This window comes from Condylostylus longicornis, unplaced genomic scaffold (assembly GCF_029603195.1).
Source record: "Condylostylus longicornis isolate FDR11 unplaced genomic scaffold, ASM2960319v2 ptg000001l, whole genome shotgun sequence".
NCBI classification, from domain to species: Eukaryota; Metazoa; Arthropoda; class Insecta; order Diptera; family Dolichopodidae; genus Condylostylus; species Condylostylus longicornis.
The window spans coordinates 2,093,747-2,108,870 of NW_026577970.1; the positions used below are offsets into that span (position 1 = coordinate 2,093,747).

General features: G+C 25.3%; 1 long non-coding RNA gene across 1 annotated transcript in view; it reads right to left on the bottom strand.

Annotated features, from left to right (window-relative positions):
* The window catches only part of LOC129616221 (uncharacterized), a 79,381-nt gene that overhangs the window by 20,990 nt on the left and 43,267 nt on the right, over positions 1-15,124 (bottom strand). The gene's annotated exons all lie outside the window — the stretch shown is intronic.

Below are 15,124 nucleotides of genomic sequence, written 5' to 3' on the forward strand. Positions count from 1 at the left end.
TTTTAACATTTTTTTATTTTATATTATTTTTAATTTGACAAGTATTCTTATTGAATAAATAATGTAGTTCACACATGTTTTGTAAAACCTTGATTCGTACAAATATCCTTCTTTTGTTTAATATAATTTTATCTTTTTATCAACAGAAGCGTAAATCTTAAATTATATTACCGCAATTATTTCGTCTATGTAGAAGAAGAGTAACATCAAGAGAGTTAATATTATATTGAAGGAATATTATGGAATTAAAATCTCCAGATCAGGGATACTTTAAATTGCTGATGTTCTTATATACTTACATAATAAATACATACATATTAAATGCAATCATGATTACATAAACATGTTCCGCTCGAAAATAAAAATAAATGAGAAAATTTAATATCTTCTTATAATCTGCAAATATTAATAACGAAATTATTTTTTTATATAATATTTAACAGATTTTGCCGTTCCACACACACATTTTTATTATTATTTTTTTTGCAAGCTTTTAAATTAATATTTATGATACATCTGCATGTGAAAAAATCTAAAACAAATACTAAAATAAAAAAAAATTCTTTGCTATACGTTCTTTTAACGTAATATGACACTAATAAATAAAAAGGATATTTTCATTAAAAAAAACATAAATGTCCAATAAAAAATCAAAAAAGATTTTAATATTTTACAATTCTTTGGCAAAACTTACATTCAATTATAAAAGTAAAAGAGATTTCGTTCTTTCAATTACAAGTAAGCAAGTAATATAAAAAATAGTGAATTCGAATAATTCGAACCTATTGATTAGATAGGCTTGAACGAAATTCTCAATTTACAATCCATTATTAAGTATGTATGCCAAATAATTTCCCATAGCGTATATAGAAATTTTCCTTGGGAACTTTACGTTATGTTTCAAAATTTAATCAAAATTTCAACTTTCGTATTAGCACGCATTTCAGAAAATCTGACTTCAATACGTTTACAAAATACAAGGTGAATTTCCCTTTAGTATTTAAATGAAAACACCAAGTCAATTGTTTGACTTGATTAAAAATTTGAGATACATGTACAAAAAGATAATTGCAAAACCATGTTACATTTTCTTTAACTCATATAACTGTTTATTTGTATAACTTAATTCTTACTAATATAACTAAAAATTTCATTTCACAACTTTTTTCTTAAAAAAGGAAAATGATAATATAAGATTCATGGACCTAGTATTTGAAGATTATTATTTAAAAACTTGGTTTTTTTACTATATAAAATTCAACTCGGCTCACGATACTGACAATCCGTTATATAAACCGCATAGTAGCAAAAGAAATCAAAATATTATATTTATACCAGCTTGTTTATTGAATTTCTTCTCATGCTAGATACTATCATGAACATTTAGGGCACATGGACTTAATAAATTCCATAAGAGAACAAAATTAACATTATATAACATGTACATTCTACATATACAAAAAAATTTAACAAAATTCAATTGTGATCATAAAAATAAATAATAATTTTATTTTATTTTTGTTATTAATTTTATACTTTTCATTCGTCACACCAAATCACATTTTTATAACCATACAAATTTAATTTACAAAAGTACTGTAACGTAACTAAAATTTCTTTTCAATTTTATAACACCATAAATGAATTGTAATAAGATCGGACACCTGACCAATGGTGTAGTGGTTATAGCATTGAAGAGTCTCATAAAAATTTTCGATATTAAAAAATTCGATAGCTTTATACACATTACATATAAAAATAAAAATTATTATTTACTAATTGCCATATTTCAACATTATCCAATGTCGAAAGAAAACAAGAAAATAAAGCAATAAATATCAATTTCCTTAAATATTTAATATAAAGAAAAAGCTTCGGTAGGCTGGTCACCTACCTAGTAAACTCAATGACGTAAGAAACTGGTTTATGGTTATCTGGAACATCATGTACCAACCCTATGCTACTCCCAGGAGCGAAGTAAGATAAAAAAATAAGATCGGATTCATAACATAATTTGAGATAAATTTTAAACTAGAAGCTATCTACATACAATACATTACTACTTTAACTGAAAGAAGGCTATTTTTTTTCCAGAAATACATTTTTTAAAAAAATTTTTAAAAAAGCTAAAAAATTTCCATTCATAATATAATGAAATTTTTAAATGATAAGGGCTTCAATAAACTTGATTAACTTTTACAAAATTAAAAACTTTTGAAAATTTATCAATTTAAGCCTGAATTAATGAAGAACGATTTACAAATTATTGAAAATTAGAATCTATAAAACCACTGAATTGAGATTTTTTTTGATGTATTTATTGAATTCACTTAATACACACTTATAACGTAAGCATAAGTGTATATTAAGTGAAGAACAATATTACGTAAGAAGAACAATATTACAAGAACTTTGTACCATAATGACATCTCAGTTTTGACAGAACAACTTCAAATTTACACACAAACATTTATGTGTTAATTCTTTTTGTTCTTCATTTTTATTTTTCCTAGAGACCATAAAAAAAATATGTTTAAATAGAAGAAAAATTGTTTTGCTTTGCTACAAACCATACAATTATCAAAATAATTTCAGTCTTTTTCAAAAAAGGAATAAAAACCATATTTTTTTTGTGATTTATGAGTATTATTCCTATTTTTTTTTATAACAAAAAACCCAATAACAATATATGAAAACAAAAGCAGAAAATTAATAATAAAAAGTTTCATATTACAAAGAAGCTTTAAATTATTAAAGCATTCTTAAATTTTATACAAAAATCAAATCGCCTAACATGAGTTTTAATATTTTTTACTTAAAACTTTTACAAATTTAAAAATTAAAGTGCTATGCAACTTCAAATATCGCCGCAAACTATGTATGAAATGTGTTCAAAAAGGTAAAAGATGGTCCGAAACTGTTATAATTATTCTCCATAATAAACCTATAAAGTTTTAATAAAATATATTAGTAAGTCTAATATAGAATACACTAAACTAACTTTATATATTAAACCGTCCATAACCTATGATGGAATATTGCTGCCAAATGGTAATAATGAGACAGTTTGAAAAGGAAATTTCCCTTTTTTTTTGATTATACTGTTTTTACGCAATAAAAATTTTTAAAATTTAACATAATAAAAAATATTTGACATTAGCTATTGATTTTAATAGGTAAAAATTTTATAGATAAAGCTTATATTGCATGCAATAAGGGCATAATGGCATAAAATCTGGTATGTGGAATTTCCAGCGGAAATTAACTATTTTTATGGTCTATCTGTGCGCTCAGTTTACTTTGGTAGAGATATGAACGGCATCAAAAACCGAACCTTTGATATGAGATGATTTCATATCTATTTTTGGTTATTTTTAAATAATAACCAGAGCATTTTTTTGAAGTCCTTAATTCTTTCCTTCATAATACAAGTAGGACTTTACATTTGCATAGCAATAAGATGCCAACAACAGACTTTACTTTTCAGAGGATTCGATTCTGCATTTTTAATCATATGTCTATGGAATGAATCAACAGCATTTCTTAAAATTTAATCTATGTTAACTAAAGAATTACTAGTTTTCTTAAAACTTGAGTTGAGTATATAAAGGATATTTTCAGAATCTCGTGCTACCCTCGTATATCAAGGACATTTTCAGAAGGACCTTGTATAGTATAATAAGGACATTTTCTGAATTTCGTGCTACCCTTGTCTCAAACTAATAAAAATAATTTCATAAGGATTTCTTATTATTATTCACATTACAACCGGTTACGTGCCACTCACTTCAAATTTATTTTGTTTGCCACTAACAAACTCGAAAAAGACGAAAAATTTTACGTACAATTTTATATAGTTCCTTTAAAATATTTATGCATTTAATACATAGAAATAAAATTTATCAACTTATAAATCCTATTAGTTTTCAGGATATAAGAGTTGCTGGCTATAGCAAATTAAATGAAAATAAAATGTAATAATTAACATATACATACAGTACGTATATTCACTCTATATATTGATTAACTATACTATATATTCTTTTCAAATATGGCATTTATTTTCCAATATAATAACTATGAAATAAATATCCTTTTACAAAATAACAGAAATTAATACACATCCAAAAATTTGTTCTTGATGACAGTTATTATTTAGATGATGATGATTATGATGACGATGACAATTATGATAGTTCCAACAACAATACTGTTACTGATTGTTAGATATTAACAGTATAAGATATCTGTTTTCGCGTTTATGATTGCGTATACCGAACTTTTATAATAGATTTATATATATAGCATAATTCATTTATGTACACATTCATTATTATATTATATACTGGTATAGTTGATGTTATTATATAAAAAATTCATTTATGTGGAAATTATAATGAAAGATGAATTCATATTTGTTTTAACCATTATTTTTTTTCATAATGTCATAAATCCAATTTTTATTTCATAATGGCAATATACAATGAGATTGTACTAATTGTACATTTCACTATTATGACTTTAATAAAAAGCCACGTAAAATTTAACATCAAAATTATGTATTAGTGCTTATTGTGCTAATATCATTTCATTATTTTTGTTTTTTATATGGAAAAATAGTGTTTCATAATTGTTATATTTATATTAATTTTACTACATTTTAGAATTAAATTTCAGAAATGAAAACTTATATGCAATTTATAGTAAATTGTATACACTTATGTTGTTTTCATTGTAAATTGTGTTCATGCACTCAGACGTAATACACGTTTACGTAGCCACGTAGCCAATAATACAACCCTTAAGAAAAAATTATAATTTTTCACACAAACACTCTAAAATTGAAAAATTTCAAAATACACAAATTTTTTATTAGCAAAATTTTCATACGCACAACTTTTTATAAAAACTCATTTGTTTCAAAAACGTTTTGTCATATTATTTTGAGCTAATTTTTACCCCTTTGCGCATAATTTTTTACCCGTTGCGCGTCATATTTGCGTATAATGCCATTTTCAAATGAAAATAATATTTTTCGCATATTTTTTTTGAAAATAAAAATAATAATATTGGAACAATTGTAAATGAAACTGAGTAACTGAACTGATATAATTCTAACTCGATATTTTGTTATTATGGTTTTTCAAAGTAAAATTTCGGAAAGTTGTCCGAAAAATTATGGATACGAGTATAAGAGATTAAAATGTGGCATAGTATAGCATTTATAATTTAAAATATGTACAATTTAATAAAACTACGTATAAGAATATAAGAATATTTTTAAAAACAACATAATATTGCACGACATTTCCAAGAAACGAGGTGGTATCGCCTTACCTATTAAATTATTATATAAAAATATTCCATATGAAGAAAATTTTTGATTTAAACAGTTGATGCTGAAACGATTTTTCTAGACTTGACGATATTGTTATTATGTACAACTACAGAAGCTGTTTAAGACGTATTTTAAATAACAAAATTTATAATTCGAATAAACTATATTATAGAAACATATAAATATCATATCGTTTTTCTAAAATTTATTTCTAACTAATTAAATTGAATATGAAATACTATATAAGAAAAACAGTTTTTATAATTCATAAAATGTATTTGAATTTACTATATCTTATTTTTGAAAGAGTTTTTACAATGCCATCTCCTATTCATATTTCATTTTTATATACCCACTTTTTATGTATTTATGTATATATTGTAAAATGGAAATGTATCATTAAATATTTCAGATTAATATGCTAGAAAAGGACGGAATTTTTTCAAAAAATATTTTTCAATATGATTCATAAGGAGAAAATATAAAGGATAAAATATTTTAATATTTTAAAAAGTAAGAGAAAAAGTCATGAGACGACAAGTTATTTTCCAAGAAATAATGTAAGAAATTCAATCCTATCATCATTATCATTATACTCTTCAAAATTCTTGTCATCATCAACATCATCATCATCATCATTATGGCTTACGAAATAAAGAGAAAAAAATTTTTTTCGTTTTTCAACCCTCTCTCCACCCATTCATTGTTCCAAAAACAAAAATTCACGGTTTTATATTCTTTTTTTTTATTTTTTCATAACCACAAAATTCTATACGACATAAAAGATATAGAACACTAACAAAAAATTATAACAATAATAACATTAAAAGAAAAGAATAACGCTTTTACCCTTGTAGGAAATATTCATTTCATCTATGATGCCATTTTCCTTTTGATAGGTTGTTCTGTAACTAATATTACATAAGCAACACATTGGTACTATGCAATATACTATTTTATACATTAGGTTCACACATTTTGAAACACACTTCACAAATACCGCAAATACAGAAACTTACATCAATATTATGTAAGAACAAATACAATTATGTATCAAAAGCTTACGGCGACTGCTCTAAACCTTTTATTTTTACTAAAAATATTTTTAATGGGAGCTACTGTTCTTGGTACCATCAATCAAACTGCAATAATTTTCTACAACTTGAACTACTCTTTAGGTCTAAATTATTTCTATTAGCTTAGATTACAGTTATTTTGATCGTTGCGATATTTTCTCGACATTTTGTTTGATTCTTGTAATGAATGTTCCATTGTAAATTGGAATTGTTAATATGGGGTATATATCAAGAACATTATTTAATTATTATCTTACTCTGTCTTCAAAAAATTGTCTTAAAACAGATTTAGTCTATTCTTACTTTGTGTCTTTCTTCTTTCTCTCCTCCTTTCCATCTTTGAGATTTTTTTCTTTTTTTATATTTCGCATTGCCAAAAAAGGTAAAATAATAGTTTCCTGCTGAATTATGGTACTTATAGTATCGCAAATTATAAATCAACTTACTAATTGAATTTTTTGATGGCTTTAAACAGCTTAACACAGCATTACACAATCTTTTTTTTCATTTAGCAGCTTAACACAGTTTTCCTCGCTCAGCTTTTTTAGTTGATTAGTAACTATGTTAAACTAGTAAGAATGAAACCTGTCTCTTAGTCACCTTGATTAGTCACTTAAAGAATTACGTAATTATATTTCCGAGAGTTGGCTTCGCACAAATTATATATAACAACATAATTTACACAAAGCTTTTGTATCAAATTACTTTCAAAGATAGCATCGTACTACGTATATTCATTCGTAATATACGTATGATTTTATGTTTGATGTATATAGGTATAGAGTAAGTAAAGAACGGTTTAGATTGAGTGGCTGTGATATGATCCTGTCAATCAGCAAAATGTAATGGAAACAATAAGAAAATAAAAAGAAGTATAAATAAAATTATTTTTTTTCGTTCTCTTTTAGTTTGTCTTATATTCGCACAACAAAGTTTTCGAATAAAGGTGGTGTTAGTATATGTGTATACTAACTACACGTACAAGTTACTAAAAATACAGTATAAACCCAAAATTTATACATCAGGCATACATAATATACGAATAATATACTTATATATATAAAACTAATAAATGAAAAAAAAATTCAATGCTTTTCAAGTAAACTTACAAATGAAAAATCAACACAAAAAAGTAAAATAAAGTAAAGAAACGAAAAAAAAAATAAAAATACTGCAAAACTGATTTGGGACCTATTTTAGTTGTTGCCATTTTTTATCTCTTCTTTTTAATTTTTTCTTTTTGTAAAATTCAATTTGTCGTTTTTGTATTTGTTTAATTTTTTCTGTTAATATTTCACTCAGGAAAAGGAATTTTATCCTTTAAATCTGTTCACTCATTTTAAGGAAATTATAAAAAATCAAAGAGTGTATAGATTTCAAGTTAATTGCGTGGAAATATCAGATTTTAATTGAAAGAATAAATAAATAAATTTAAAGTTTTGTCCTTTTTCGGCTTCTTTCTCTCTATTTCCCCACACCCCTTTCAATTTTATTGAATATTTTTACAATTCAACAAACAAGCTACTTATCAGTAAATAAATTTAATACTTATCAAAATACAATAATAAGGTTAATAAATATTTAATATTTACAAAAAACGTTAAAGACGTGAAGAAATCAAAAGATCAATAAAAAAATTAAGTTTCTGTGTGTTTATTTTATAAATTTTTTGAATATACACACTTTCTTATGCAATATTCTCTAGAATTGATTCGAACTTTTTGCAAATTTCAATTTTTCGAACTTTTTACAAATTTATTCTAGAGTTTTCATGTTCTAAAGTTGATTTTTATGTCACAGCTCCTTTTCAAATCAAACTATGCATATTTCTATGTCATAACTGTATACATGCATATTGGATATTATTTTATAAAAATTATTTTTACGTATTATTAAAAAACATTAATTTAAATTTTATTTTTTAAATGGCCAAATTTTTTAATGGCACCGAAATTTTGGCAAAAACGCAATCGTTTCAGGAAGGTTAGCGTAAATAAAATAATTTTTGAATAGATTTTAACTAATTTACTTTAAGTTTGTTAGGCATTGGTCAACTGAGACCTATTCAGGTCTCAGAAATTTATTCTATATTATACAGACCAATTTTGCATTTTCAAAAAAATATTCAACACATCATCTTAAAATATACATATATAATATTTGTACATACTGGGACTGTTACTTCGACTCAAATTTACATTTTTGTGTATATATATAGAAAAGTGATTAACTAAATTCCTTAAAATTTAAAATTTAAGCTCCAAACGTTCAAACTTTTATTTAGCAAATTTTTTAGAATATCAGAGCCCGGGAACCGAACTTTTATTAGAGATCAGCTTTATATTTTGTACCATATCTTTGAAATTAATTGACGGATTTTCTTGAAACTTAATATTTTGGCTCTGTCTGCTACTGAAATTAACCGAGGAATTTTTCAGAGAATTCGGGTAGCATAAAGTAGGCACCAATTATCCTAAGTATGTTAACTAAAAGTTTACACATCGTTGCAATACACATACAAATAATTAGCTACTAATTCGTCAAACATTTTGATTCGCCAAATTTTGTTAAATTTAATATTGAAGTTAAATATAAATTTCTCATATGGATCTATAGACGCAAACCAGCCCCCAAATATTTTACCGATACTGTAATTCCCTCCTATAAATTTTATTGCGGAAAACATTTAAGAAAATGAGGATATAAATTTGATGGTTCAATTATTGCCTACATGCATTTATAAATAATAATTTTTTACATTCGTTTCTTATCTTTATTTTGAGTTTCTTTATTATGAACAGATAAAGTTTATCATATAAACAATTTATTTAACTTTTACCTTTTACTTAAGAATTTCAAATTCATACAATACATACTTGTATATGCTTTAAAACTGTTGGCATAAGGCGTATATTATGATGTACGTGTAGATGTGTGCATTGTTAAAATAACATAGAACATTTATGATTTAGCTATTATAGCAAATGTTCTAACCATTTCTCACATCATTTATTTCGTTTCAATCATTAATTTTTTTTCAAAAGGAACTTTATTATAAAATAAAATATCATAGAGTGAACATATAGAAACAAATTAAACGAGAAAAAAAATAGAGTTGACCTTGTCAACTCTGTGATACCCGTACGAATTTGTTATCCTATGTGCGAATAACTAATGTGCCATAACTAACTATGGGGCAGACTATGACTTTAAGTTGCCGTATTATCATATTAATTTATGCAAAATTTCAGTACTATGTGTTATTCAAAATACTGGTTGTGCTAAACTGCTATTGATGTTGTATGGCAGCTACAAGAAAGAGCCAAGAAATTTTAGCGAATTTTATCAAGCACATCGGCCCTACTAATATACTCACTTGTGTGAAATCTCAATATCACAGCTTTTATAGTTTCTGAGATATGGTCAAATAACTTTTGAAGTTGTATGGCAGGTACCAGAAGGAGCCAAGTAATTTCAACGACTTTTATAAGCCACATTGGCCCTACTAATATATTCGTTTGTGTGAAATTTCAATACCATAGCTTTAATAGTTTCTGAAATATAGTCAAATAACTTTTGAAGTTGTATGGCAGGTACCAGAAGGAGCCAAGTAATTTCAACGACTTTTACCAGACACATCGGCCCTACTAATATATTCACTTGTGTGAAATATCAATATCACAGCTTTTATAGTTTCTGAGATATAGCCAAATAACTTTTGAAGTTGTATGGCAGGTACCAGAAGGAGCCAAGTAATTTCAACGACTTTTATGTGACACATTGGCCCTACTGATATATTCGTTTAAGTGAAATTTCAATACCATAGCTTTAATAGTTTCTGAAATATAGCCAAATAATTTTTGAAGTTGTATGGCAGGTACCAGAAGGAGCCAAGTAATTTCAACGACTTTTATGGGGCATATAGGCCCTAATAATATATTCGTTTGTGTGAAATTTCAATACCATAACTTTTATAGTTTCTGAGATATAGCCAAATAAATTTTGAAGTTGTATGGCAGCTACCCGAACCGGTACTCCGATCATGTCCAATTTAAATAGGGTTCTGGCACTTACTACAATAAATCATTTGTGAAAATTTGGCGAACTTAGCTCAATTATTTTTTGAGTTATCGTTCGGACGGACGGACGGACGGACGGACGGACGGACGGACGGACAGACAAAGCTAAATCAACTCAGAATTTGACGCTGATCAAAAACATACACTTGAGTCTATATCTAACACCGTTATTTCTTAGCGTTACAAACGGTAAGGCAAATTTAGTATACCCTTCGAACATACGTTCGTACGGGTATAATTACTAAGTCATAAGAACAACCAAATTATGATTTTATTAAATTTTTTAATAAAAATTAAGTCAGAATATTGTTGTATTAATGTCATTATATATTATAATAGTTATTGAGTCCAATATAACCCATCTTCTGCGACTTTCGTCGAATACAAAATTCGAGTTACGTACATACATATATAGTTATTTGAGTTAGAGAAATAAAAATAATTAATATATAAATAATCGGGACTTCGATTTTCATTGATGAATTTGCGCGAAGCCAAACAATTCTATATTCATATGGTATATTTTAAAGGAACTTACTGCAATTCAGACGTTCATGTTAAAAATAAAAGAAACCGAGGAATTAAATTTGAAAAAACACCTTTAACACCGTAATATTGTTATAAAACACAATAACTTATTCTAAAATTCTTCTTAATTATAATTTTTTTACAATCATACTCTTTAATTATAATTTCAAGCAACTTATAGAATTCCTTGAGTTACCGATAATTTAATTCAAAATTTATAAAAATATTCAAATTTAATCGCATTTCAATATTCGAATTTGGAAAAAATAATAAAAATACACAAAAAAAATCGTATTTAGAGCAATTTATAAGAAAAAAAATCCTATTGAAATTTCTATAATATTTCGGATTTCCAATTGATTTGTTCATTTTAATTCGATTACTAAAATTTCATTGAAATGACAAATTTGAATAAGTACAATGCGAAGAAGAACAATTTAATATATGTACCTAAAAAATTGTTTAATCCCAGAAAATATTGAAAAATTTATTGAAGAATAAAAGTATAAAATGATTTTTTTCAATAATTGGAAAATATAAATTTTTTTTAAATTCTTAAAGCTTTTTTTCCTTTAATAATAGTGGCTTATATTTCGATATTAATTGTATAGAGATATTTTAAGTATTTTGATCGTTTGCACAGAAATTTTAAGTATTATGGAATCGTATCTTTTTATTTATATGTATAAAATAAAGATGAAATTCACGTTATCATATTTTTTGCGTATTATCCTGTTAAGCGTAATTAAATATGGCAAAAACAATAAGAAATTTAAAAAATAGACAGCTATTAAAATGGTTATTGCTATCGTACCCATAATAATGCGACAACTGCAACAAACAGTTGACGATCTTTGCAACCAAAGAATTTTTAATCAGCTTATCTTTTAAGCAAACCGAAGTTTACAAGTTTGACATTTGTTTTCAAACATTTTTTCTATAATCATCTGGAAAAATACTCTCAGTACGGAATACGCACACTAAGATCAAATATTTTTCATTCATTGCTCTTATCAATTTCATAAAGATTTTGCCAATTCTTTATATAACCGGAAGGCATTAAGAACGATAACTGAATATGATAATATTAATATATGCAAAAAATTATTTTAAAAATTTCTGTTTTCAAATAATTTTAAAAATCATTTACATATGCATTTGCATTTGCATGCACATTATAGAGAATACTCAAATATTGTATATATGTACTTGTGTTTGTTGGAAAAAATCAAATTAAAATGATCTCTGAATATATTCTGGCTTCGGAAATTATTCAAATGTTGTGAACAATAACAAATTTATTGTTATTGGTAATTTATTTGGTGTACTATCGCCTTATACATAAAAATTTGCTTAATACACTTTTTACACATTTAACAGTTCTTTAATGTTATAAGGGGACACTTGCATATTAAATTGTCAGCTTATTTTATATCCTATTACATCCAAGTACATTACATTTTCCTGGACTTCTTTTAAACATTTTCTTGTCTATAATTTAAAGTCCACAATACGTTTAAACTGCTTAAAATAGAATACTTCTTAAGTCTTTTAAATTTAAGTTCTACTCTTTTGTACACAACATACGAGTATAACATTAATATTTCTTTTATTAAAAAAAAGAACAAAAAATTTTACTTTTATTTTACTAAAAGTAAGAAAATTATTCAAATGTTCACTGATCTTTAAAAAGTCTCGAAATTTTACATTTTCCTACTGTTTTGTAATTAAATGAAGCACTTTATATAAATATAAAATTTTCTTTTTATCCTTATTATATTTATTCAGTGAAGATGAACAAAAAAGTAAGGAGCAATAGAAATCCTTAAAAAAATTTATGTGCATTTTAAAAAAAACTTTTCTCAATTTGCCTTTGGAATGCACTTTTTTTTCAAAAAAAAACAAAACATAACAGATAAAATCACGTTTTGCCTTTTTGATCTTTGATATTAAAAAGTATAAAACCCCTGCAGTTTTTCTATCTTAAAATTTGCATTTACTTTATGTGTACTTAAATGAATTTCATATAAATAAAATCTGAATAACATAAATACTTAAATATATTATACACACTTACATACTTAGTATATTTTATAGCCATAAAATTTTTAATGAGAAAAAATAAAGATATCTAAGGTTTTTACTCTGTGTGCTCCATATTTAGCAATTTGTTGCGTAACTTTATAGTCCAAATTAAAGTTCCTTAAAATAGCAGAAATATAGACACTTATAGATTTAGTCCATGTTTAATCTAACAAATTCGAAAATAAAGACGATTTTATTGCTTTTTTGCATATATGGTAAAATAAACCAAATTACAGATTTGCTTCCTCATCCTCGTATATAACTTAATAATTTTAATTTATTCCATATTACTTTATCCAACGCTTTGATGATTAAATTGCTAACAAATTAAAATTCATTATTTTTTATAATTCAAGTAGAAGTGGTTTTTAATTCTAAGTAAAAATTTCACAAATTTTAAAAGTTTGTCTTGAAATTTTATATTTTGCTTTCGAACAATGTCTGGAGATATACTGTTAATGCTTACATTAAAATAAAGTTGGGTCAAATCAATGGTTTGTATTGTAGCACTTTTCGCTTCAACAAGTGAAAATACTGCTTTGCAAAACAATCGATGTATGCCCACCAAACTATTAAAATTCATATACGAAACTATTTCTGGGATTGCATATATTTAGGATGAACAGTTAATGCAGTTTTTAAAATAAAGCAAAAATAAATTTAAAGAGGGGTTAACATAATGCTCAATTTTGAGGGTTAATTGCGTGAGTTAAGAAAAATAATTATATGTTTTAATGTCATGGAATTTACCGTTACCTTTCTGCATTTATAGAAATTTAGAATTGCGGTTTCGGAAGTAGAAAGTATCAAAAATTCAAAATTTACAAATTTCAAGAGACGATAACTTGAGAAGGGGGAGAGATGGAAAAAAATTTTCTTCTAACGAAATGAACTATTAGTTAATACCTAAAAGCTCCTAAAATTTTAGGCTCCCACATCCTAGAAGAAGGGTCTAGAAGAAAAACAACATCAAAAATTTGAAAAAAAACGGATTTTATGTAACGGTAAATTTTAATGGCCATTTTGTTATTTTAAAGTTCAAGTATAGTATGCCGTGATATAAAAAGCATCCCACTGCTTTTCTGCGTTTATAAAATTTGAAAAATGCATATGATTTAACTACACCACATTTTTTCAAAAATTTTTTGAAAAAATGCTAAAAAATAATAATTTTTAAATGTAAAATGAGTCTAACTTCGATTTTTTCGTTTTTAATTCTAATAGTTCAAGATAAAATTTAATTTTCATGGGCCATATTAAACATATATTAATTAAACATATATTTTATTTCTATATTTTATCTTGAACCTATATTCTATCATGATATCTGAGGCAGAAAGTTTCTTTATATAGAACTAACTAGCAAAAATATTTTTTTCTTTACAAATAAAAATACCAAATAATATAATATTGCCTGAGTGGTGTGAAATATTTTATATTTTATTCTTTCTTAATATTAAGAGTCTATCTTAATTGAATATGTACATAAACAGAAAATGTATTTTTGTTTTTAAAATATTCGTAACTCGAAGTCTCTGTACCTTGAACTTTTTTTCGACAATCAGAGAGCTTACGATATTGTGTTCACCTGTAGTGGCGTCAAATAGAATTTTTTAAAACTAAGCTTAATGTCTTTAATTTAAAATAGATATTTTTTTACGAAAGGAGCAATCAAAAAACGGAAAAATTGAACTCGCAAAGCTTATGTACAATAATAAAATTTAAAGAAATGTAAAATTTTCCAGAGATACCAATTAAATTTATATGTGCCAATTAAACTAAACTATGGTTATTATGATACTTTAAACCATACAAATACTGTTCTATGAAAAAATTAACTGAAATTATATAACAGATTTTCAATGGTAAAGTTACAATTTTCAATGTAAAAATTTTAGAGTTTTGTGCTTGCATGCTTGTATTTGTAATACAATTTAGAAAAACTAGATGGATTTTTGACAAAATAAAAGAACTACACTTGCAAACTCTTGGATAATTCGGATTCATATATCTAATTA